The sequence below is a fragment of the Triticum aestivum genome, chromosome 7B (assembly GCF_018294505.1).
Source record: "Triticum aestivum cultivar Chinese Spring chromosome 7B, IWGSC CS RefSeq v2.1, whole genome shotgun sequence".
NCBI lineage: Eukaryota > Viridiplantae > Streptophyta > Magnoliopsida > Poales > Poaceae > Triticum > Triticum aestivum.
In genome coordinates this window covers 249012244-249038621 of record NC_057813.1, presented here as the reverse complement: position 1 = coordinate 249038621, position 26378 = coordinate 249012244, and positions in this window count along the sequence as shown.

The following is a 26378-nucleotide window of genomic DNA, read 5'->3' as shown; positions in this document are numbered from 1 at the left end:
CTGGTTCGTGGCTACCCGCGCGCGCCTGGGGCGGAGGATGACGCGAAATACGTGCTCGAGCACGCTCGGGAGCGCCGCGCCCTTCGCCAAGGGTTTCTTCGGAGGGCGGCTGACGCAGTGAGCCAGCTCGATGTAGAGCTTGCTGACGAGGACACGCGCCTTGAGGCCGAGGGCCTGCGCCTAGCTAAGGAGAGGCGCAAGCTGAAGGTGGCCGTTTCCCTTGCGCGCCACCAGCGTGACCTCGACAATGAGAAGGCCGAGGTGTCGCTGGCGGCTGCTTGGGAGGCCTGCTCCTGGGCCGTCGAGGAGGCCCAGGAGGCTGACCAGCGGCGCAGGGCTGCAGAGGAGCGGGTGTGGGAGCTCCGGGCCTGGAGTAGCTCCCTGGAGCAGCAGGTGGAGTTGCGTGAGGCGGCCCTTGCATCGATGAAGGGGGCCTCGGTCGACCGGGCGGATCTCCAGAGACGTGAGGAGGCACTAACACTGGAGGCCACCGAGCGCACCCTGGACCTTGAGCGGTTGGAGACGAGGGAGTGCCTAGTGGCACAGGTGGAGGATGATGTTGCCGCGAGGGAAGCCCGAGCCTCAGAAGAGGTAGATCGCCGGGCAGCGGCGGCCCGCTCGAACCTCGAGCGTGAGTTCGAAGAGAGGCTGGAGTTGATCAGGGTCAAAGCAGAGGGCAGGACCACCGCCCTGAAGGCCAAGCTGGATGAAGTGACGCGGCGTGCGGACGCTGCCGGGGCCACCCTAGGCGCGGCACAGGTAGAGCTGGCTTCCTCCCGCGCCGAGGTGCTTCTTCTCCATCAAAGGGTGGACGCGGCTGAGGCCATCACGCGGCGGAGAGAGGACGAGATACGCCAGCGGCAGACCTTGGAGCACATGCATGGCCCCATGCTTCACGCGCTCCGGGAAAGAGCTAACACGGCCTTGGGCAACATCTGCGACGCAGCCGTCGGGGAGCCTCATGTGGTTAACTATGCTGGTAACCTTGAGTTCTTCACCGATGTGGTGATGCAGCTGGAGACTCGGTCGGGCAGAGCCGACAGGTTAGTCGAGAAGAGGAGTCGTGCTCTGCTTGGGCATGCTTTTTCTCGCGTCTTCAGTCATCTCCAGAATATGGGCCCCCATTTTGACTTCGATGCCGCCATCGCACCGGTACCCCTGGCAATCCGGGGCGATCTGGCGCATTGGGTGGAAGACAACGTGGACGCCCTTGTTAGGGCCTTCACTGCCGATGACGATGGTGTGGTCGTAGCTGCTGATGAGGGTAGAGTGGTGAATGGCCCAGGTGTTGATGACGGTGGCATAGAAGGCGACGGCGAGGCCAGCGATGCCAGTGGCGACTCCGGAGGTGCCCCTGAGGATGCATTGGGGGATTTATACGATTGACCGCGCGTTGTGCCTGCTTTTTACCCTGCGCAGAGAGTGTTCGGGCTTGGCCCTGAGGATTGTAAGAGCATTTTGGGAGGGGGAGCCCCTCATGTAAAAACTTGTAGTTAGCGTGTTTGTAGACATGATATCACCCGCATGCCTACGCCAAGCGGCTGTTCTTGTGACAAGTCGACTGGCTTGTTTACCTTTGACCTGCGTGAGCCCTGAGCGAGCCTGCGGAGGGCCGTGGTGTCCTGAGTGCCTCCTGAACGAGCCCATTGAACCTGTAATGAGAACCTCCTGAGAGGGCGTGGCGATGGCAGTCCGGGCTGCGTGTATGCTGGGCCTGGCCTGGCTCGCAAGGGGCTCATGAGGGGAGGCAGCTGAAGATGGATGGACGCAAAGCGGTAACCAGAACGCGAGAGATTGCTCGAACGAGACTAAACACCCCTTCCCCGAACACACACAAGTCTCAAGCTCAAATCCAACTTAAATCTGAATAGGGGAAAAATGACAACCAAAGGAAAGGCAAAAGGAAACAGAAAGGCCGCGTCCGGCACCTAGTCTAGTCTTTGACGTCTTCTCACCAGCGCGGACCTAAGTGCTGCCACTGGGCGTGGGCGGGAGCCCCCGAGGCCCAAGGGCGACTCTCCGGAGACTTCGAGGCGTGTACTGCCCCACTCATTATTACATGAGAGTGTCACGAGGCGGCGAGCTTCGTAGGCACTGGGCCTTCTTCACAGGTACCGGCCTTGCTTCATATCGCCAGACGAGGGCCCCGCCTTGCGCCACAATCTATTGCCATCGGCAATGGCTGGAAACCGAGGACGCCACCGATGGGATAGAGCGGTCGCCAGCGGTTCCCCCGACAACCACGGGTCCTCTGCCGGGGGTAGGCCCTGAGGCACCTGCCCGGCAGAGGGCCTACCTCCTGAGGATGCCTTGCTCCGAGCGCCGCGTGGGTGAGGCCGGATCTCGGCCCCCCTCCTGTAGCCCCCGGTGCCCTCCTCCTGAGGGGTAGGAAGCTGCTGGATTGGGGCGGCCATCCGGCGCGATGACCTGTACCTCATGTGATCCATGGTTAGCGTATGCCTTTTCATGAGGAATTAGCGGTACCCGATAGTCGCTGCCTCCAGTGCGGTCGACGAGGCCTTCCCTGGGCTCCTGAAAAAGCTCAGCTTCGGGTGTCTCTTCCCCCACCCTGGGCAGAGGAACGAGCCATGGTCTTCCTCCTGCACGTGTCATTGATCCACCATGTGGGGCACATACGCTTCCGGGGCCGCCGCCCCGAATGCCTCGCTGTAGTGCCCCGTGTGCCACGCAGTCCTGCTCAAGGTGCCCACCTGGGACTGGTAGCGTGGCGGCCCACTGGGACCGTGGGATGTAGTGGATCCCCCTTCGCTGGTCGGAGGCGGAGGCGGCACTATCGGCAGCCAGGCGTCGATGGCCAGGTTGGCGTTGGAGTGGCCCTGGAATCTGCTCGGGGCTGTGCGAGCGCGCATGGGTCCTCTGTGCGGTCCGCCTTGGGCCTGCGGCGGTGGTTGGGCGGCGCAAAAGGGGTGATCCCCCGAGGCGGAGGAGCCCAGGAGCTCTGCCACCCGCTCCAGTAGCACGACGCGGCCGCCCTCCCGCAGCCTGCATTGAAGTAGCTCTCGGGCTAACGTGAGCGCGGCCCTTGAGTTTGACTGCTCCCGCCGGGTGTACGGCGCCGTGGCCGCGGTGTGGCTTGAGGCGCTTGCTGCCGGCCGCACCTGCCGCAGCGTGAGAGCTGGCGCCGCCTGACCGCGTCGCCCGCGGCCCGCAGCGCCCTACGTACTGCGGGCTGCCTGGGGCACAGGGTTGAGGTTGCCCTGGGCAAGCGGCTCTGCGCGGGCGGGCCAGGCCGCCCAGGGATCGGGATTGCCCGTTGGGTCGCCGGACATGATGACGATGATGTGACAGTACGCGAGGCAGCGGGAGAAGGATTCCGGCGCACCCCTACCTGGCGCGCCAAATGTCGGATTTCAGGTTCCGGCAGACCCTCAAGGTTCGAACTCTGGGGTGCACGCGGAGATCACAAGTCCTGCCTACCCATGTCTCGTTGCCTCGCTAGGATCTAAAACTACACGAAGAACAACACAAGGGACACGAGATTTATACTGGTTCAGGCCACCATTGTGGTGTAATACCCTACTCCAGTTTGTGGTGTGGTGGATTGCCTCAGGGGATGATGATGAACAGTACAAGGAAGAATAGCCTCGCGAGGGGCTGTTCTTGGCTGGTGCGATGAACTTCTTGGGTGAGTTCAGTCGCCTCTCTCTCTCTCTCTCTAGTCCACCCACCATCTCTCTCTCTCTCTACTCTGCGGTGGCTAGCTCTATTTATAGAGGGAGGCCCTGGGCCTCTTCCCAAATATTGAGCGGGAAGGGCGCCAACAATTGGCCATTTTGAAGGGGAACATCCAGTACACTTATCTGACTAAAGTCGGTCCTCGCCTGCCAAAGACCCTGACGGTGACGCCGACTTGGGCTCCACGATTACCTCCATCCTGCCATCCTGCTGGTCTTGGTCTTGTTGCACCGAAATGGTTGCCTTTGCTTAATACTCTTGCCTGCGCTTGCCCCCTTTGCACCAAAGAGGAAACAAGGACTCTGCGCAGGCCGCGCCCGCCTGGCCTCAGTCGTCATGGCTTACGTCATGGGCACCTCGTGAGTTACCCCGCCTTGATCTCTCCGCCTCCTCGTGAGCCAGCCTGACGAGGTTGTGCCCGAGGGAGCCTCCTGTCATTCGCCCCGTGAAGCTTGGCCCCTCGCGAGGGTCTTGAGCATGTGTTGATGAAGATGGGCCGTACTGGGCCACTCCCTGAGTCACGCCGTAGGCCGCAGGCAGGCAAGTCTGGGTACCCCCGTTCCTAGAACGCCAATAGTTGTGGGTGAGGAACTTCTCCTCCACCTCCCGCACCCCAAGGTTCAGGGCGGCTGGGCCGGCCCCTGCCACCCAACCAGGAGGAGCAGTGCTTGTGGCCGCGGCGTTGGCCCCCTGCGAGCTCGAGGCCGCGGTCTCCAGCGGCGTTGGCTCCGAAGTCACCCGCGTCGAACGCAGGCGTGAGGAAGCGCGCGCCACCAAGGCCTCGCTCGCCGCCTGCCTAGAGCCGACGTGTGGTGCCTCCGGCTGGCTGGGCTCGCCGCCTCCTCGCCCACCAACATCCGTGGCGCGCTGGGCCTCTTTCGCCTCCGAGATGGCGGTGTTGACGACCATCTGCTCCGGCACCGTTTGATCGGCTCCAGTTGCTCCAGGTGGCGTCTGGCTCTCCGCCATCTGCACCTCCAGCTGCTCGAGGTTGGTTCTCTCCAGGACCCCACCACTAGTCGGATCCACCGTGGCCCTGCCGTCGGCCTCCGCCTGCGCCTTGGTCACAGCCTCCGCCTGTGCCTTGGTCGCCGCCTCTACCTCCGCCCTCGCCGTGGCTCGGGCCTCCGCCCGGGCATCGGGTTGGGCCTTCTCCACGGCCTCCCGCTCCTCGCGCACCTCTTGTGCATTCCTCGCCGTCGCCTCCTGAAGGACGGCGGCCAGATCCACGCGTCGTTCCTCCTCAGAAACGCCTGCTGGATCGATCACGAGGTGGACGAAGCCCGCGTGGTGACACAGATCGTCCTGCTCAGCAAGAAAGCAAAAATGAGAAAAACCCCAAGACAAAGAAGAAAAGTGTGAAGCCAGTGCACCAAGTGTGCTTACCCGGACGCATACAACATCGGCTTAGAACCCTTCCGTGCGGCGGCCTCCTGTGGACTGGTCGCATCCGCCTGCTTGGCCTTTGTGCCGGGTGGCTACCAAACCTCCCCGCAAGGCGGAGCTTGTACACGCCGGGTACAGCAGCCGACCGTGGCGTAGAAGAGCTGGTCCTGTCCCCGCGGCTCCACCAGGCTAGCGCTACTCCTCGTCATCTTCATCGTCGTCCGGCCAAGACTGGATGTCGCTGACTCCTCCTCCTCCGCCTCCCGTAGAGCCGCCTCCTTCGGAGCCGCCGCCTCAAGTGGCGTCGTCCTTGCCGCCTTCGTCCAAGGGGGCCGCCCCCATCTCGGGGTTGCCTACATCGCTTTCTTCATGGTCCAGCATGCACTGCCAGCTCAAAGTCAGCGTGCCTTGGCCCGGGAAGCACTGCCATGAGGCTGGCCGGTCAGGTCGGAGAAAAAAGAGCAATAGGAGCAAACAAGCCGAACCAGGTACTTACCGCCGGGGGCGGGTTGGCACGGCTATGTGGCTCCTTGCCGATGTGCCACTCCTCCTCGCAGAGCTTGCTGTTGGAGAAGTAGTTCACGTGCCGGGTCACCTCCACAGTCGTCATCTCCTTGGTGGACATCCCGCTCGGATCCCGGCGGCCGCTCATCTCGGTGATCAGATGCGGCCGGAGCTGGAAGGGTGAAACCCGGTGCCTTGAGCCCCTCCCGGTCCGTCATCTCCTGGAGCCGGGCGAGGATGTTAACGATATGAGCCAGCAGGCGCTTGGGTGGTTGCTGGCTCTAGTTGTCATGTGACCCAGCAGGCGGCCCGATCTCGAAGTCCGGCAGGTTGATGTAATTGTTGGTCGGGTGGAGGTTTCGGACGTAAAAATAGGACTTCTGCCAAAGCTTGGCCGACTCCTGGCACCCGGCTTCTCCCAGCCAGACGAAGGAGAAGGTGAAGGATCCCTCGAAGGGCAAACTGTTGAGGCGCTCCGGCAGCCAGCCGTAGAGCCTCACCAGCTTTGGGGACTACTATCGGGGGGATAGACCCTGGGTAGCTTCACCCACACTTAAAGATATTTCAAGACATTGTGGCAGGCCGAGCCCCTCAGGCCGACTAGTCTGGCGGCCGGCTCCCAGAGTCAGCTGGTGCCACGCGGCCGGCTCCTAGAAGACGGCGTGCTCCCAAAAGGTGACTTGGGTACGGGCCGGCCTCTAGCAGGCGGCCTGCCCCATCCCTCAAAGTCTGAGCCCGGCCAAGAGACAAGCTGGGGCATGGCAACAGTGCATCATGCTCCCCCCAAATCCCGGCATGCATGGCTACAGTAAGCGCCGCCAGGTGGCCGCCGACCCGTCCTGTGCGGCACTGTAGCCATGTAGCGCCTGACACGGCCTCCGTCAGCACGGGCGGTGCTACAGTGAAGAGCCGTCGATGGGGCCCGCAGGGCGGGCCCCACTTGTTGGTTAGATCCTCGGCAGCCGGCAGGACCAACCATAGGCAGGCCCTAGCAGCCGGCAGAGAACCCGGCCACCAGGGACGCTGATAGCTGAGTCCTACACCCAGCCACATTACTATTATACCCCTGGGGGGTTGGCCTATAAAACCCCCCAGGCCTCACCCATGCAAAGGGTTCAAACCTCATTCCACCACACACGCAGCTAGGGAGAAGAGAGAGCTAGCCTTTCCCTTCTTCCTCCTCTAGCAATACAACTCTAGGAGCACCCTTGTACTCTTTGTGATCATAGTCACCATGCGGAGACCCCGCAGAGCAGGAATAGGGGTTTCATCTCTCTGGAGAACCCTGAACCTGGTTACATCTCGTGTCCGCCTGAGCTCGTGCTCACTCCCGCCTCCAAGACCCGACGATGTTATTCTGGCCCCATCCATGATAAGCCACCCCTGGCATTTGACGTGAGATTACCATGACAAAAATGGACAAAGGAGGTTCGCGTTCCATGGGCGCTCCAACTCTTCGCCGGCTGTGCTTCTCTTGTGTGCCCTGGGATTTTGTGCATCGATGAGGTAGTAGGAGTCGTTGCCTAGGGCCTTGCTGATGATGAAGGGTCCTTCCCAAGGGGCAGCGAGCTAGTGATGGCCGGCTGATCGCTGGATTAGTCGAAGCACGAGGTCGCCTTCGCGAAAACACACGGGTTGATCTTCTTGTTGTGGTAGTGGCGCATGCTCTACTGGTAGATGGCGGACCGTTTGAGTGCTAGCAGTCGAGCCACTTCGAGCAGGTCAATGACGTCTTTGCGTGCCTCCTTTGCTTCCACCTCCGTGTACAGGGTGAAGCGAGGTGAGTCGAACTTGATGTTCGTTGGGATGATAGCATCGGCCCCGTACACGAGGAAGAAGGGAGTGAAGCCGGTTGATCTGTTGGGCGTGGTCCAAAGACTCCAAAGGACGGCCAGCAGCTCCTCGATCCAGAAGTCGGCCGAGCGCTCCAGTTGCTCGACGAGCCGTGGCTTGATGCCAGATAGGATGGGGCCATTTGCTCGCTCCACCTGGCTATTTAACTGTGGGTGAGCAACCGGCGCGAGGTCCAGTCGGATACCCTGAGTCACGCATAAATGGGCCAAGGTGCCTTTGGCGAAGTTCGTGCCGGTGTCAGTGATGATGCTGTGTGGGATGCCGTATTGAACGGTGATGTCCGCAATGAACGTGACAGCTATCGGGCCATTTAGCTTCTTGATCGGCTTTGCTTCGATCCACTTCATCAACTTGTCCACGGCGACCAGCAAATGGGTCATGCCCCTGCGTGCTGTCTTGAACGGGCCCACAATATCCAAACCCCATACCACAAATGGCCAAGTGATGGGGATGGTCTTGAGGGTTGAGGCCGGCTGAGACGTGGCACCCCTTGCACTTCCGACCAACTCCTTGGCATCGTCCAAAGCAGTCGGCCAGAAGAATTCATGGCGGAAAGCTTTGTCCTAAAGAGACCTGGAGGCAGCATGGTGGCCACATTCGCCTTGATGAATGTCCCTGACAATGGCCATGCCCTTCTCCGGCTCTACGCAGCCCTGGAAGACGCCAGTCACGCTGCGCCTAGCAAGCTCTCCATTGATGATGGTGTATGCACCTGCCCGGCGTTGGATATGCTAGGCCAACACTTTGTCGGCTGGTGGCACGTGGCTCACCAAAAAGTCGCAGATGGGCTGCGCCCAAGACGGAGCTTCCACCACCGTCATGATGATAACTGGCACTAGGGTGGCTGGGTTGGGAGGTCGCAGGCTGGAGTCGGCCGCTCCTGGTGGCGTCGTAGAAGTCCCCGGGCTGGTTGCAGCAGTCCCGGGCCGGGTGCTGGAGTCCCCAGGCTGGATGCAGGTGTTGTAGCCCCCAGGCTGCCTGCGAAAGTCCCCGGGCCAACTGCTGAAGTCCCCGAGCGGGATCTGGCTGCTCGAGGGTCAGCCGACATGAAGATGGACTCTGATTCTGGCGAAGACTTGATAGACAGCTTGCACAAGCACTCCAGGGAGACGTGGTTAGAATGGCATGCCGAGTGGAGCCAATGTGCGCCTGGTCATCGACTACTTCGTTGTCGGCCCATGGTGGGTGGATGAACTTGCACCCGTCGAAGTGCCCGCTCATCAGCTAGACAAGGAAGCGGTAGCTCTCCATGTTGGCATCCTTGGTGTCCCAGTCGCCACAAGATTGTTGGACCACAACGTCCGAGTTGCCGTAGCACATAATGCGGCGGATGCCGATCTCCTTGGCCAGCCGGAGCCCGTGGATGAGCACCTCGTACTCAGCCACGTTGATGGAGGCAGCGAAGTGGATCTGGAACGTGTACTTTAGCTTGTCGCCTTTGGGAGAGGTGAGGAGGAAGCCAGCTGCCAAACAGGTGTGCATCCTCGAGCCAATGAAGTGCATCTGCCAATGCGTGAATCCAGCGTTGGCGGTAGGTACTGGGTCTTGGCCTAGTCGACTAGGAAGTCGGCTAGTGCTTGGGACTTGATGGCGGTGCGGGGCTGGTAGAGGATGGTGTGGGTAGCCATCTCGATGGCCCACTTGGCCACCCAGCCCGAGGTGTCGGATTGTGGGATCCGCAAACCCTTGAGAGGTTCAAACTCTAGGGTGCGTGCGGAGATCTCAACCTACCGGACCTGCCTACTCGTGATCCTCCTAAGCCTAGTGCGTCAAGATCAAAGGGACAAAGAGACACGGTAGTTTATACTGGTTTGGGCCACCATTGTGGTGTAATACCCTAAGCCAGTGTGGTGTGGTGGATTGCCTCGGAGGGCTGAGGATGAACTAGTATAGTGGATGAACAAGCCTTAGGAGGCGAGGTGTTCTTGGAGTGGTATATGCTAGCTCTACTTGTTCTCCTCTCGTCTCGTCCCCCCTCCTCTATGGTGGTGGCTAGTCCTATTTATAGTGGCCTTGGTCCTCTTCCCAAATATGAGCGGGAAGGGATCCCACAATGGCTGGATTTGAAAGAGGACAAGTAGTACAGTCTATCCTGATAAAAGTAGTCTTCGCCTGCGAAAACCTCTGGTCGTGATGCTGCGGTGGGCTCGTTAATGACCTCCGTCCTATCGTCCTGGCGGTCTTGGTCTTGTTGCACCAGAATGGAAACCTTTGGCTGATTCCTCGAGACTCCGCGCCTACGCCCTGCTTCCTTTGCACCGAAGAGGAAACCTACACTCTGCGCCCGCCTGGCGCCTGCCTGGCCTTGGTCATCATGGCTCACGTTAGCTGAGCCTCGTGAGGTAGCTGCATAGAACTCACCGCCCCTCAGGAGCCTGCCTGAGGAGGACGATTCCTTCGGTGGTCTTGGCATCGTTTGCCTCGCGAGGCTTGGTGCCTCGCGAGGGTCTTATGATGCTAATGTTGAAGTTGGGCCATACCAGGACGTTGATGAAACCACGCGGTGGGCCGCAGGAAGGCAAGGATGGATACCCCCGAATCCAGGACGCCGACACGAGGCATCTCTATTGCCCATGATCTCGACAAGGAGGGAGGTGCAGACGACCATGATGGAGTGCTCCTGGAAGTACTGCTTCAGCTTCTTGGCGGAAAAGTACATGTTGTAACACATCTTCTGGTAGTGGGGGTAGTTCTGCTTGGAGGCAGACAACACCTCACTCAAGTAGTAGACCGGCCTCTGGACCAGCTGCGCCTTATCGACTTCTGCATGCTCGACAACGGTCATCATGTTGACAACTCTGTTGGTGGCAGCAATGTAGAGGAGCATCGGTTCCTTGGTAGCCGGAGCGGCCAGGATAGGCGGCATGGACATCACCCATTTGAGTTGGAGGAAAGCTTCATCCGCCTGGTCAATGCACTCAAAGCATGTGGTATTGTTCATTAGTTGGTACAGAGGGAGGGCCTTCTCACCCAGCCGGCTGATGAACCGGCTGAGGGATGCTAGGAACCCAGTGAACTTCTGGGCGTCACGCAACTTGGTGGGTTTCCTCATCCATTCGACAGGCTTGATCTTTACGGGGTTGCACTCTATCTCACGCTCAGAAACAAGGAAACCAAGGAGCTGGCCGACTGGTACTCCAAAGACGCACTTCTCCGGGTTGAGCTTGATCTAAAAGCGGCCCAAGTTATCAAAGGTCTCCTTGAGATCCTCCAATGGGGTTCCACGCTTCTCCGCCTTCACCACTATGCCATCCACATAGATGTGGGCATTCCGAATGAGTTGCTTCAAGAGGCACTTGTGCATGCAGTGCTGAAAGGTTGCGTCGGCATTCCTCAAGTCGAACATCATGGTAATGTAGCAGAAGGCGCTAAAAGGGGTGATTAAGGCGATCTTCAGTCGGTCGGCCGGGTCCAGCTCTATCTGGTGGTAGCCAGAGTAGGCATCCAGAAAGGACAGCAGCTCGCAGCCGGCCGTGGAGTCAATCACTTGATCGATCCGAGGCAAGGCAAATGGGTCCTTGGGGCAGGCTTTGTTGAGGCTTGTGTAGTCGATACACATGCACCACTTGTTTTCTTCAAAACGATGACTGGGTTGGCAAGCCAGTCCGGGTAGAACACTTCCATGATGAAGCCGGCTGCCAGAAGTCGGGCGATTTCTTCACCAACAATCCTTCTCTTCTCTCTTGATAGGTGGCAGAGGTTTTGCTTGACCGGCTTAGAATCCGGCCGTACATGCAATTCGTGCTCTACGAATTCCTTCGGAACAGCCAGCATGTCCTTGGGGGACCATGCAAAGATATCCTGATTCACACGGAGGAAGTTGACGAGCTCGCTTTCCTATTTGCTTGTTAGGACCCCCGACTCAATGCCACACCGATCTAGCATGTAACACCTCATATCACTTTGCGGCCTCACGTACGGTATCCCCACGGGAGTCTCCTTACTAGGCCCGGGACCGTTTGCGCCTTTTGTCAGACGTATATGATAGTGTCAGTAGCATCCATATGAGAAGGAGCCCGGGCTGACATGGCTAGTCGTGAACCCAAAGTGGCACTAACTTATAGGGACAGGCATACATGACCCAGCAACGAACGTGTCGGTCATCAGCAAGTGAATCCGGGTTGTAGCAGCTGGGCTAGCAGGACTCTGAAAAATCTGGGCTGTAGCAGGCTAACAGGACTCCGATAGACACCGCGTGGCATTTCCCCGAAGGGACAGACACAGGAACGAAGAAGGACACATGCCAGCCAGCCTAAGTATTCTGGAGCAGTATGATGCTACCAAGGCTCAGTGGAAGCACTAGGAGACATTTCCCAATAAGAGAGGCTACCAAGGATAAACAACTAGATAGTCAGATCCCACACATACCAAGCGTTTCAAATCATACACACAATATGCTCGATATGTGCAAATACAACATGGCATCACAACATAACTCTATGACTCAAAGTATTTATTCAATAGGCTCTGAGGAGCGAGATATTACAAACATGGATCTCATGACCCAACATTCAGAGCATACAAGTCAAAGCACATGCGAAAGCTTAACATGTTTGAGTACAGACATCTACAAATGAAAAAGGTTGAGAAGCCTGACTATCTACAAGATCCTGCTGAGGGCACAAGATCGTAGCTGAGGTAGCAAGCTAAACATTGAAGTCCACGCGTAACTACTGGCGAGACTGAAGTCTCTCTGCAAAACATAAATTATGCAAACGTGAGTACAAATGTACCCAGCAAGACTTACATCAGAACTATCTACATATGCATCAGTATCAACAAAGGGGGTGGTGGAGTTTAACCGCAGCAAGCCAGCTTTGACTCGGTGGCTATCCTGAACTACGACTGCAAGTAACTCTTTTGAGGTGGCACACACGAGTCCACATATTCACCATATCAATACACCTCTATGGATCCACTCCCATCTCCCTACGAGAACGCCATCCATAGCACTCATGCTTATCTTGCATATTTTACAGTATCCACTTTCACTTGTCTATGAACTGTATAGGCAACCCAGAGGTCCTTTACCGTGGACGCGGCTATTCGAATAGATCATATTAACCCTGCAGGGGTGTACTTCTTCACACACGCTCTCACCACTTACCGCCATGTACACGTCGTGTATCTCGGCAACCTTCAAGCGGAAGCCTAGCGAGGGTGTCGTCCACGACCTGACTAACCACACAAGTCTCTAGTCCAGGTTTATCGCCTATTCGGGCTCCATCCGCAAGGAGATCCGGCTGGGGTGTCGCTCACGGCCCCAAACAATGTGAGCAGGATTCCCAAGCCCACCATTCGGGTGCCACTTGGTACACCGTGCCACTGCGCCTAGTCTGTCCCAAGCCCACCTGTACCGGGTGCCACTTGGTAGACTACTAGCACTACCTACAAACACCAGAAACTAGTTGCAACTCCTGGACAAAGATCGAGTTCATTAATAAGTCGAGAGGGGCACTTAAGCATTCCAATGCGTGGTAGTAGCTATTCATGGATCACAAACACAGAACTCAGTTCCTGAGGATGGCTTCAATGAGACAACCCACCATGTACTCCTACATGGCCTCTCACCGCTACCTTTACCAAATCATGTTCACACACTTAGCTCACACACAGTAGGACATGTTCATCACCATTCCAATTCATCCCCGATGAATCAGACCTGACTCAACTCTAAGCAGTAGCAGGCATGACAAACACGCATAAATGAGTAGGCACAACAGGGCTCAAACAACTCCTACTCATGCTAGTGGGCTTCATCTATTTACTGTGGCAATGATAGGTCATGCAGAGGAAAGGGGTTCAACTACCGCAGCATGTAGTAGTTGAATCGTTGTTGTCCTAATGCAGTAAAAGAGAGCAGGAGCGAGAGAGTGGGATTGTATCGGAATGAACAAGGGGTTTTGCTTGCCTGGCACTTCTGAAGATGATATAACTCTTCATTGGTGTCATCAAACACATCATCGAACGTCGTCTACTGAGAGGGGACAAATACTGGCAACATAGAAGGAAACACAATCAATGCAATGCAAAATATGATGCATGATCATGACATGGAAATATGAGTGTGTTGGCCTAATGCAACTACAACCAGATGGGTTTGAGTTGCTTTGAACCCAAGGTTCAAGTTCAAACTCAAACTATGACTTTATGAATTGCTTTATCATGTTTTGATATAAACAGCAGGTTTAAGTTGCTTTAACATGCATGAAACCAGTGTAGATGGATAGATTGGATTTTTCTGATCATTTTTCATATATAACTTATTTCATTTGGAGATATAGATTAATTTCTATGATTTTTAGAAGTTTTAGCTATTTTCTAGAATTTTCTGATTAAATTTAATCCAGAAATGATTAACTGCATCAGCATTGCATCATGTTGACCTCGGCAGGTCAACAGACTCGGTCAAGGTCAAACCTGACGCGTGGGTCCTGCATGTCAGTGTGACAAGGAAGGAACAGAGGCTGACCAGTGGGGCCAGGTCAAAGCTGACTGGGCGGATCAAACCTGAAAACCGGGCCCACTGGACTTAATCTAATCCTATCCAGAAATAAAACATGTGGTTAATTAACGTGGCGGGGTCAACTGTCAGTGACTGCTGTGGGTAATTAATGGGTGGATTAGGCCTAAACTAATCACGCCATGTCAGCATCGCCGAATCATGTCGCCGGCGACCTTACAGGATGGCGGTGGCTCGTCGGAGTTCCTTCTCTGGTGACCATTTCTCGCGTGGGTGGGTTCTACGGGGTCGTGGGAGTGCGCCGCGTCCAACGGTGCCATCAGTTGGTCGTGGGGTGGCCAAAATCATCACCGGCGTCGAGCTGGGCGGCGGTGGCGCTCGGGCACATGTTGGCAGCGGTGCTACGGGGCACGGGCGAGTTAGAAAAAGAGCTAAGCGGACTCCTGGGGGCACCAGGAGCTTGTTGCCATGCCCAGCAACGACGGCCGTGGGCTACAATGGTGGCACACGACAAAGTAGGCGGCGGCGGAGGTTCGGCCATGGCGGCAGAGCTAGCTAGAGGACAGGCAGAGCAACGCGGTTAGGGGGGAGAAAGAGGAGCTCACGGTGATGCGGCAGGGTAGGTCAGTGGCCTCGGGAATGCTCTGGACGAGGCAAATCGACGGAGTCGATCTCTGGGCACCGGAGGTGAATACGACGACGCTCCCGTCGACTGGGGCCTCTTCTGGTCACATGCGTCAGGTGTGTTGCTCCACGGGGTCGTGGCGGAGCTCGGGGACGCGGAGAGGGGGCGAGGGAGTGGTTGTGACCGTGGTGGAGCTCGTCGGTGGCGACGGCTGCGCTCCGTGGGGAAGAGAGATGGCTCCAAGGGAGGAGTGAGGGTGAGGGAGAGAGCGAGGGGGTCCAGGAGGTGTCATGGCGTCCGCAGCGGCGTCGCGGAAGGGGGCAGGCAGGCAGGAAGGGAGGAGGTGGCACTGCGCGAGCGTGCGCACCGCGGGCACACGCCCCTGTCCTACTATCTCGAGGAGGAAGACGATAGGAAGGCGCTGGTGGGCTGGGCCGGCCGACTACAGTGCTGGGCCGACGTAAGTGGGTTGCAGGTAAGCGACAAGTGAGTTTCTGTTCTTTTTATTGTTTAGTGTTTTCTGTTTTTTTATTTAATCTTTTGCCACTGTTTTGAATTCAAACAAATTCGAACAATGCCAAAAACTCCACTGAATATTTTTATTTTGCTAGATGGACTACTCCAAAAGCTCATAAAATATTTCAGGGGTATTTGAAATTATATTCTAATTATATGAATATAATTCAAATTCAAATAACTAATGATTTAAATTCAAAGTCCCAAAATTAAGTCCTTAAAAATGTTCAATATTTTTGGTTGGGACCAAAACCCTTGCCAAAAATGTCAAACATCTAAGAAGAGCATTTTGGAAACAATGAATGAGATTTTAGGGGTTTTACCCTTCTTTTATTAGGTTTTCGAGGCTTCAGATTTCTTGAAAATTTAGACATGATACATAAGTGCTCTAAGATGCAACTAAGACAAGCAATAATCTAGGACTGTGATATTGCCGCCAAGGTTGGACCCTATGACAACAAACTTCTCCGGGTGCACCGTGTCCAAGATGATCCTCTTGGTTTGCTTGGCCGGCTGGAAGGAGGCCTCACCTTCGTCGCCCTTGGGGTCAGTGGGCATTTCTGGGTGCTTGCTGGCCATGGCCACCACCCGGTCAAGGAGGCGCTTCTCTTCGGTGATGACAAGGGACTCAGCCAGCCGGGAGCTGGCTGCGGTGCACACTAGCGACTTCTTGTAGTCGACGGCAATGATGATGATGCCCTTGGGACCCGGCATGCATCTTGGCCTTTAGGTACGCGTAGTGCGGAACCATCATGAACTTGACTAGCATGGGTCAGCCTAAGAGAGCATGGTAGGGGTTCAACCTGGCAGTCGGGTCGGGGTTGGTTGGGTGAACCTCTACCAGACCCACGCCCGATCAGACTATCGGGTCATACCCACACCCACGACCCTGCCCATGGGTCTGAACTTAAACCCACGCCCGAATCCATCGGGTAGCACGACCATATCGGGCATCCATCGGGTCTGACAATACATATTTTGTTTACTTAGTCGATGTACAATTTGCATTGTGCAGATCGCATGGAGTGGACGAGGCACCGATCCAATAATCTTTCTTTTATAGGCAAACTTCCCCTTCCCATGCGCTCCCGTAGGCGAGGTGGTACTAATGCATATGTGCGCCGCTGTGTAATGCAGCCTGCATCCTTCGATTTTGCTTGCATGGGTCAGGCTGAAGCTAGAATTGGGCCATACCAAGCGTGTGAATGAGAAGTGAGAAGAGGCCTAGTGATGGATTTGCTCCTGTAGTTGTGCCTCGTTCTTTTTTAATGACCATTGCTAGTGAGGCGCGACTAAAAAGATCAGATATAATGGAGAATAAATTAATTATTTAATTATTAGTATTAATCGGGTGACCCATCGGGTAACCCACGGGCATAAACTTGAACCCATACCCTACCCACGACTAATCGGGTTACCCATGGGTAAGACCCATGGGTGAGGTCGACAACCCATACCCTACCCATTCGGGTCGGGTGCCCATAGGCGGGTGAACCCATGGGTCGGATTGCCGGGTTGAGTAGGGGTTGTCCAGTTCGACCACTTCGAACCAGATGGGCTCGCAGTGGAAGTGGGTCTTGTCACCGAACAGAACGTCAATCTTGATCTTGCCGATTGGAGAGCAGGAAAGCCCAGGGAAAATGCCATGAAACACGGTCCGGCTGGGATGGAGTTGTTTCTCCTTGATGCCCAGCTTCTCCATGGTGTTGAGGTAGAGGATGTTGATGCTGCTGCCGCCGTCTATCAGGACTCGGGAGAAACGGCAACCCGCCTCTCCGTTGAGAAGGGGGAGCCCGCCTCTCTCGACCGGGTAGTCATCACAGCTCTAGGTGATGGGCCTCTCAGACCAGTGCATAAATTGGGGGACCTCTTGAATAACAACATTCACCTCGTGGTGTTGCTGACGCCGACTGTGCTTGTCGTCGGCTTCACTGGTTAATACAACGTAGGTGGCATTCTCGTTGGGGAACTAATGTTGGAGCATGCCGACAGGGCAGGCCGGCTGCTGATGCGTCGGACCCGCCAGGTCGGCTGCTGGAGGAGGTGGCAAGACCTCACCCTTAGAGATTCGGGTGAGCTAGATGCACTGCTAGGTCGTGTGGTTGGACGCCTTTGCGCCACTGTGGAACTTGCACGAGGCATCGAGAGCTTGCTCGAAAGAGTAGGCAGGCTGCTAGGCACCCTTGCCACCCCGCTGACGCTTGGGGCCGGGCTGCCCAGCCGGCTGCTGATCCTCGACACCGGCCACTTGCCGGTTGTTGGAAGCCGGCTGTTGGGCCTTGTGGTTGTTGTCATTCAGCTGCTGGCGCTGGTTGCTGTCACCAGCCAGTGCTTGGGAAGTCGGCTGGATCACCTTGCCAGATGCATCAACCCGGATCTCCGACTTCATCGAGGAGTCGCTCATGGCATACTTGTCCACCACAACCAGGAGCTCGTCCAAGGAAGCCGGCTCAACGCACAGAAGCTTCTGCTTAAGCAGGGTGCCCGCTCTGCACCCGACAGTGAAGTACTTGATGGCCTGCACCCCATGGACCCCTTCGCATGAGTTGCACAGCCCGCCCCAGTGCGCCAGGTAGTCACAATGGACTTAGTCGGATTCTGAACTCACATGGAGAGCTGGCAAGGCTTGGGTGCCGCTTGTAGGTGCTGGTGAAGTTGCACACGAATACGTCACTGAAATCCAACCAGTTGTTGATGCAATTGGGCTTAGGCTATTCAACCATGTCCGGGTCGTGCCCTGGAGCATGAGCGGAACATACTTCACGGCAACGCACTTGTTGCCGTTTGCTATGCTGACTGCTATGGCGTAGTAGGTCAGCCAGTCCTCCGGCTTCATGGAGCTGGTGTACTTGGGAGTGTCATGAGGAAGCGTGAACCCTTTGGGGAAGGGCTCATCATGGATGCGGGGGCCGAAGCAGATCGGGCCGATCATGTCCTCCTCCTCCATTGCGAAGGACCGATCCAGCTGCTCGATCCGGCGATGAGGATCGTTCTCGCTGACTGCTTCACGGGGGCCTAGCCGGCCACCTAGACTCGGGTGATCAACTGGCGCCGGAGAGGCCACCCTCTCCCTGTGAGGAGGCAGACGCTCCTCTGGCTGGTGTTGGCCCTCCGTGTTTGGAGGAACTTGTTGGCTAGCCACAACCGTCTCGCGGGAGTGCCGACTGCCGACTCTGGGCTCCGTCAGCCATGGCCACCACCACTAGGGGACCGAGAGTTCGCTCCATTATCACGGCGGGGTGGATGGTTTTTGGCTCCCGCCTGCGTGGCGTGTAGGTTCTGCACGAGGGTCTCGTAGATTGGGCGTCTGACTCCCAACATGCTGGCAATGGCCGCGCTACATCGCCGGACAGTGCCGGCTCGGCTGGGCTCGCCAGCAACCGGCGTGCCGCCCACTATGCGGTCGATCTCGCGCTGGTTGGCCACAGCGCGGTGCTTCATGGACGCCATCTTGGTGGCGCTGTCAAGGAGCTTGACACAGAATTCCTCTAGCTCCTCCCGGTCGGCATCAGCATGGACGAGAGTAGACAGGCCTTGCATGGCCGCCCGCAACGGATCCTGAGCGGACCCGTCAGTGTTCTGTCTATCGCCAGTGACCATAACCTCCACTAAGGCGTTGGCGCCGAGCGCGTTGGCAGAGGCATTGCTGGCGACAGGAGGGAGCGGGTCATCGATGACCACGACGTTGCCGTGGAAGCCATCGGTGGTGGCTGCATCGGAGAGGGAGAGCTTCGCGAAGAGGTCAGTGAGATGGCTCATGGAGCAGACATCTCCCGTGTCGTAGAGGCTGAGCTTGCCGAAGAGGTCGACGAGGTAGCTCGCGGGGCAGATAGCTCCCGCATCAGGCGATGCGCCGGTGCAGGAGCAAGCGTGCGAATCGGGCTGGCTGATCAAACCAGACGTGACGCGCTCGCCAGAGGGAAAGGCGGTTCCTATCCAGAACACAGCTCCGACCGACGCCGCGGATGGCCCCATGGTGGGCGCCAACTGTCGTGGTAATCTCACATCAGATGCTAGGGGGTGGATTATCGTGGGTGGTTCCATGAGGACGTCGTTGGGTTCCGGAAGCGATTGTGAGCACGAGCTCGGTAGCACATGAGACGTACCCAGGTTTGGGGCTCTCCGGAGAGATAAACCCCTACTCCTACTATGATGACTATGATCAATAGTGTACAAGGTTGCTCCTTGAGTTGTGTTGCTAGAGGAGGAAGAATGATAGGGCTCTCCCTTGCTTCTCCTAGCTATGGTGTGTGGAGTGGAGTGGAGTGGAAGATGAGCTGAGGTCAACCCCTTGCATGGGTGTTCCTGGGGGGTCTTATAGGCTGACCCCCCAGGGGTACAATGGTAAAGCTACAAGGCCCTGGGGGCGGTTGGTTAGTGTCTACGGTTGCCGGGTTCTCCGCCGGTTGCTAGGGCCCACCTCTGGAGGGCCCCGCCGGCTGCCAAAAATCCGGCCGACAGGTAGGGCCCGCCGCCTGCATGTCCTACTGATTGCCTTTCGCTGTAACACCGTCCTTGCTGACGAGGGCCGCGTTAGGGGCCGTATGGTTATAGTGCTCGGTCAGGTGGGTAGGTGGCCGCCTGGTCAGCGCCCATTGTAGCCACGCCCCGCCAGGATTCGAGGGGAGCAGGTGGCACTGTTTCCACGCTCCGTCTCGTCGTAGTGGTTGAGTGCAGACTCCTAGGGAGGGGACAAGCCGGCTGCTCGAGGCCGGCCCATACCCAAGCTGCCTTCTTGGAGCACGCCGTCTTCTGGAAGCCGGTCGTGTGTCACCAGCCAGCTCAGGAAGCCGGCCGTGCGACGAGGGGCTTAGCTAGCCCTGATGTCTTGAAATATCTTTGGGTGCGGATGAGGCTACCCGAGGTCTATCCCCTCGACACCAATGGTGTAACCCGGCCCCTCCTACGCGGGTCATACCTCGGGGTTATATCCCCATCAGTACCCATGGAGTAAATCACCAGCGATGTAATGAGGGAGTTCATCAGAGCCAGTTTACCCACGTACGACATCATGGACATGGCTGCCGAATTTTGTTTTCTGCCTTGCAGACCAAGGGAGTCATATCCAGAATGGTTGGTCTAGTGCCTAAGGGCAAGCCCAGGTAGGTGAAGGGCATGCACACCATGGTGCAGCCAAACAAGGTAGCAAGCGCATTGCATCTATCAATCGGAGTGTTGACTGGGATCAATGTGGACTTGTGGAAATTGAGAGCCCAATAGAGATGGCATTATCTGCAAGGATTGTCTTCATTTGAGCCACTTGATCAAGACATGCAGGCATAATAATGATGGTGTCATTAGCGTATTGTATGAAGAGGTAGTTTCCATCATGTCAGGGTGGGATTGGGTGTTGTAGCGGATCATCGGTGAGGGCCTTGTTGATTGTATGTTGGAGTAGATATGCAGCTAGGACAAAGATCAGGGGTGTGATACGTCTCTAGAGTATCTAAATTTTTTGATTGTTCCATGCTATTAAAGTATCACTCTTGGATGTTTTATATACATTTACTAGCAACTTTATATCAAATTTTGGGACTAACCTATTGACATAGTGCCCAGTGCCAGTTGCTATTTTTGCTTGTTTTTTACTTTCCAGAATATCAATACCAAACGAAGTCCAATTACCACAAAACTTTTTGAAGATTTTTTCTGGTGATAAGAGACCCTGGAAGTTTCTGGAGAAGATGAGAGGAGGCCCGTGGGGCCCACTAGACACCAGGGCACGCCAGGGGCCTCTAGCATGCCCTGATGGGTAGTGGGGCCCACGGGAGGCTTCTTGACCTACCTCCACCTCTATAAATACTCTAAAATACCAAAAACCCTAGGGGAGTTGACGAAGCACTTTTCCAGCTACCGCAAGTTCCAGAACCACGAGATCCAATCTAGAGGCCTTTTCTGGCACTCTGTCGGAGGGGCAACGATCACGGAGGGGTTCTTCATCATCCTTACTACCCCTCCAATGATGCGTGAGTAGTTTACCATAGACCTACGGGTCTGTAGCTAGTAGCTAGATGGCTTCTTCTCTCTTTTTAATCTTCAATACAATGTTCTCCTCGATGTTCTTGGAGATCTATTTGATGTAATGACTTTTGGCGGTGTGTTTGTTGAGATCCAATGAATTGTGGGTTTATGATCAGTTTTATCCATGAATGTTATTTGAGTCTTTGCCTAACTCTTTTATGCAAGATTGTTATAGCCTCGTATTTCTTCTCTGAAATTTTGGTTTGGCTTGGCCAACTAGGTTGATTTTTCTTGCCATGGGAAGAGGTGCTTTCTGATGGGTTCGATCTTGCGGTACTCAATCTCAGTGACAGAAAGAGACATGGCACGCATGTATCGTTGCTATTAAGGGTAACAAGATGTGGTTGATTAATACATGAGTTTATCTTGTCTACATCATGTCATCGTTCTTATTGTATTTTTTCCATTTTTCCATGAACTTAATACACTAGATTCATGTCGGATAAAGATCGATGTGTGGAGTAGTACTAGTTGATGCAGGAAGCAGTCGGTCTACTAATCTTGGATGTGATGCCTATATACGTGATGATTGCCTTGGATATCGTCATGATTATTCCCTTTTCTACCAATTGCCCAACAGTAATTTGTTTACCCATCGTATGCTATTTTCTTTAGAGAAGCCTCTAGTGAAAACTATGGGCCCCGGGTCTATTTCCTATCATATTAAATCTAAAAATACCTTGTTGCACTTTTTATTTGTTTATTTTATTTTGTGTTTTAGTTAGATCTATTTATCAATTCTCATACAATTTAATCTATCTCATTACCATTGAGGGATTGACAACCCCTTCAAGCGTTGGGTTGCAAGTATTTGTTGTTTGTGTGCAAGTGTTGTTTACATAGTGTTGCTTGGTTCTCCTAATGGATTGATGAAAGTGCAATCATGCCCTTACATCAAGTTTTGATGTTGATGACAATATACATGTAGGGGACTAACTATGTTCGTCAAGTAAATCTCAGGTGTTAATCCCCGAATGACAAAGGTGTGTGAATCATGAACATATGGAGTTGACATTACTCAAGGAAGAAACACTAGATCAAAAAGATTATATATTTGTTTGTTCTTGAGTATAGGGATACCGCACTATTAAGAGGGGACCGGTAGGGGTAGTGAAGGACCTTATCATTTTACAAAAACCTACCTCCTCCATATTAGGCACATACACAAAAAAACTGCAGGTGAAACTCTGCCTCTGCTCCCACGCCTGATGTCCGGCCAGCTCGCTGGATGTCCGGCCCACACAACGGAAATCAGGGATGCTCAGCTGGATATCCGGCCCCTGCTATCCAGAGAACTCCGAATGGGTGGTGAAATCCCCGGATGTCCGGCCTCCTTGCCGGATGTCCGGGCTCTCCTGTGTCCCCAGATATCCGAGATGTCCTTCCGGATGTCCGTCTCTTTGCTATCCAGAGAGCATCTGTTCTGTGATATTTTCTCCAGACGTCCGGGCACCACGCGGGATGTCCGGGCCTTTTAGCCACGCCGGATGTCCGGGCTTTTCCCCGGATGTCTGGCCTCTCTGTTTTATTCTAGCCTCTCTGCTTTATTACACAAACGTCACAATATGCCGGATGTCCGGCCTACCTTTGTCACTTACACTACAAGGACCATATTTGCTCCAATACTATACATAGCCTTCTTTGTCCACGGGAGAGGGTTGACCATTCACTTTGAGCAATCCCTAGAACACATTTCACTCTCTCTCTCTCTCTCTCTCTCTCACTCACTCACTCACTCACTCTCATGCACCAAATCTTAAATCCCGAAGGGATTTGAGAGCATTTGTGAGAAGTTTTCCAATCAAGTGATAGATTGTGGCACCCCGGCTCAGAGCAACCGGATTACCTTGCATTGCCAGCCAAGAGATCAAGTCTTCTGGCAACACACAACATCTTGGTACAGAAAACAACCACTTTATTGATGCTAGCGGAAAAATAGTTTGATATTACATCAAGTAGCGAGGCCAGGCGGCACACACGATGCAGCTGAACAATATGTAAATTATTTTGTGAACATAAAGGGGCCTCGATCACGACAACTACGCGGCAGAGGAACGACTATGAAGTGGAACTCCATGGCACAGGGACACCAATGTGGATACGATCTAGACACGGGCAGCACTTCGATCCGGTTAGACTTTCCTGAAATCTAGCATGACACGCCAGGTCGGCACATTGAATGTACTTGCAAGCTCACAACAAGCATAAACATAATGGAAAACAACATCATGATATTTAATCAAGTTAAATGCAGGCTAATAACATACTACTGATGCAGTGACAACAAACTTGTGCACCGAGTCCCTCGGACTCTCTTACCAATGGGTTACCTCGTAACCACACGGTGATCATCCGCGGATCACAACTGAAACCAACACTTTGGTTTCCACAACAATCATTTTCATGACTGTCAGTGTTCTGGGAACGGGGGTCCCCAGACTTGCCAGCCTGCGGCCTGTGGTGTAGCTCAAGCGATGGCCCAGTACGGCCCGTCTTCATCAACCCAAGCTCAAGACCCTCGCGAGGGGCCAAGCCTCGCGGGGCGGACGATGCAAGGCTTCCTCAGGGGCGGCCTCACCAGGAAGGCTCGCGAGGATGCGGAGAGATCAAGGCAAGGAGTACCTCGTGAGGTACTCGTGACGCAAGCCATGACGATCGAGACCAGGTGGGCGCCAGGCGGGCACCAGCCAGCGCAGTGTCCTCGTTTCCTCTTTGGTGCGAAGGGGGCAAGCGCAGGCGCGGAGTACCGAGGCATCAAGCAAAGATTTCCCTATTGGTGCAACAAGACCAAGACCAGCAGGACGGCGGGACGGAGATCATCGTGGAGCCCAAGACAGCGTCATCGCCAATGCCTTTGGCAGACGAAGACCTACTTTAGTTAGGATAGTTTGTACTAGTTGTCCCCCTTCAAAATGGTCGTTGTTGGCTCCCTTCCCGCTCAATATTTGGGAAGAGGACCAGGGCCTCTATAAATAGAGATAGCCACCACAGTAGAAAGAGATGGAATCCTTCCCTAGCAGAACACCGCACCACCACAAGAACACACCTCGTGAGGCTATTCTTCCTCTGTACTATTCATCATCAGCCCTAGAGGCAATCCACCACACCACACACTGGATTAGGGTATTACACCACAACGGTGGCCCGAACCAGTATAAACCTTGTGTCCCTTGTGTTGTTCATCATGTAGCTTAGATTCATGGCAAGGTTTTCGGGTGTGGATCGGTAGGGAGAAGATCTTCGTGCGCACCCCAGAGTTTGAACCTTAAGGGTTTTGCCGGAACCCGATATCCAACATTTGGCGCGCCAGGTAGGGGTGCGCCGGAATCTTCTTTCCGCGGTTCTGCATTCCATCGCTTCGTCGCATCCATGGCGGACGCTCGCCGAGCTCGCGCCGAGCGTCGGGCTGCTCTCGCCACCCGCGTCGCCTAGACGGCACCCGTCGGTGGGCCTCCTCGTCGTTCTCCATCGCTCGCCGCCTACGCCGCTACCGGCCCGGCAGGGAACGAGCAGCAAGCATCATCGTTGGATCCCTCAGTGCAGCGGGAAGGCCGCACCGCCACCCCGTCGCTAACTCCAGACGGTTTGTCGCCTCACGCTCGTCGCGCTCCCACGGACGCGCAGGTCGCGTTGCTCCTGGCATGTGAGCTCCTGCACTACCGACCCATCACTACACAAAAAGGACACATCCGTGACATTTTGGGCCGAACGAAATTTTTTTCTGTCATACATATGACACTTCTTTGACGATAATTGTGACAAAACCCGGTATCATCATAGATGTGGTGGGCTCCTACTTCTATGACAAAAAATCATAACAGAAAATGGGCTTTTCGTCCTGGGCGGGCCGGAGACGCAGCTGCATGACATTCTTTGGGCCGTACATGACGGAAAAAACCATGGTAGAAGCAAGGGGGAGGAAAATTTCGGGGAGTTTCCGGTTACGGTGGGAGGTTGGGGGCCGAGCGATGCGTGTTTCTCTCGTACACGTACGCGCGTGTGTGCGAGGCGTTGGCTCTAACTGAACCCGAGTGAGGCGTTGGGCTCTAACTGAACCCGAGTGATTGCACTGCAGGCTACGCGTTACTGAACCCGAGCGATCGATCGATGGCTGTTAACTGAATCCGATGGAGCGATTCCTTCGCTACTGCTGCTAACTGAAGCCGATCGATTGGACGAACAGTGAGTGTTGCGGGGGGGTTGGATGAATAGTGAGCGGTGGCGTTGCCTCTGGATGAACAGGACCCCGTGGTGTGGAGGGTTGGATGAACAGTAGACCGTGGAGGGGTGGCCGTGGAGGGGTGGTTGAACAGGACCCCGTGGTGTGGAGGGCTGGATGAACTGTAGACGGTGGAGGGGTGGTTGCACAGTAGCCGGTGGAGTAGCGCGCGGTGGAGGCTGGATGAACAGGAGCCCATGGAGGCTGGAGGAGGTCAACGGTAGCCCGTGGAGGCTGGAGGAGGTCGGCAGTGGAGATGAACAGTATCCCGTGGAGTCCCGTTTTGCGGTACGCCACACCCCTCCCGATGAACAGGACCCTGTTTCGACCGTAGCGCTCCGACACAAGTCCGTTTCGTCCGTTTTGCGGTACGCCACACCCCTCCCGATCAACAGGACCCCTGTTTCGACCGTAGGAGGTCCGTTTCCTCCGTTTTGTGGTACGCCACACCCCTCCCGATCAACAGGACCCCCGTTTCGACCGTAGGAGGTCCGTTTCCTCCGTTTTGTGGTACGCCACACCCCTACCGATCAACAGGACCCCGTTCCGAACGTAGGAGGTCCATTTCCTCCGTTTTGCGGTACGCCAGGCCTCGTTTCCATCGCCTGTTTCGTCCAAGCCCTCCCGATGAACATGACCACGCATTCCGTTCTGACCCAGCCGATTGGCTCCCACGCGTTTCGTTGCCTCTAGATGAACATGACGCATTCTGTTGCCTCCCCATGAACACGACGCATTCCGTTGCCTCCCCATGAACACGACGATGACGCTGTTTCTCCGTTCTGACCCAGCCATGTACACGAGCCCTCGCCGTACGTATGCGCGAGTAGGCATTCGAGACCCCGCCCGTATGTACACATACGTGGTCGTATTTTCTCTCTTGCACCCTGGCCGTTGTACGTACGTGTACATGCTACGTGCGCGCCTCTACTATGACATGTGCGCGCCTCTACATCCACCAGTATATATGTACGTACACATTCGCGACCAGAATGACAACGCTACGTACGCTTCGACCAGGTGGGTCCCGACTATCAGGCACTTCCTTGCCTACGAAGATGTAGCTGGTGGGTCCCAGCAGTCAGGGGGCGAAT